Genomic DNA, 309 nt, shown 5'->3' on the forward strand with positions numbered 1-309 from the left:
TCCCCCTCCTCACCACCAAGCAGCGCGTAAAACATTTCTCTGAACCCAGTTCCAGCTACAGCGCTAGTAATACATATGACAGAAACCCGTCACAGGAGACGTACCATTAATAATACTGAACAGCATAGGCATTAAAAGTGCAGTAGCAAAAGCAGCGGGCTTCATCAGCAGTATGTGGAGTAGTACGCCAAAGCGCCAGGCACACTGGTGCGGTCTCCGCAAATGGTTTAGTTATAGAAATACACCACAAAAGAATTACAACGAACATTTGTATTATCATTTCCGGGTTGAAAAGTGCATAGGCAAGTA

This window comes from Phytophthora infestans, genomic scaffold (assembly GCF_000142945.1).
Source record: "Phytophthora infestans T30-4 supercont1.21 genomic scaffold, whole genome shotgun sequence".
Taxonomy (NCBI): domain Eukaryota; phylum Oomycota; class Peronosporomycetes; order Peronosporales; family Peronosporaceae; genus Phytophthora; species Phytophthora infestans.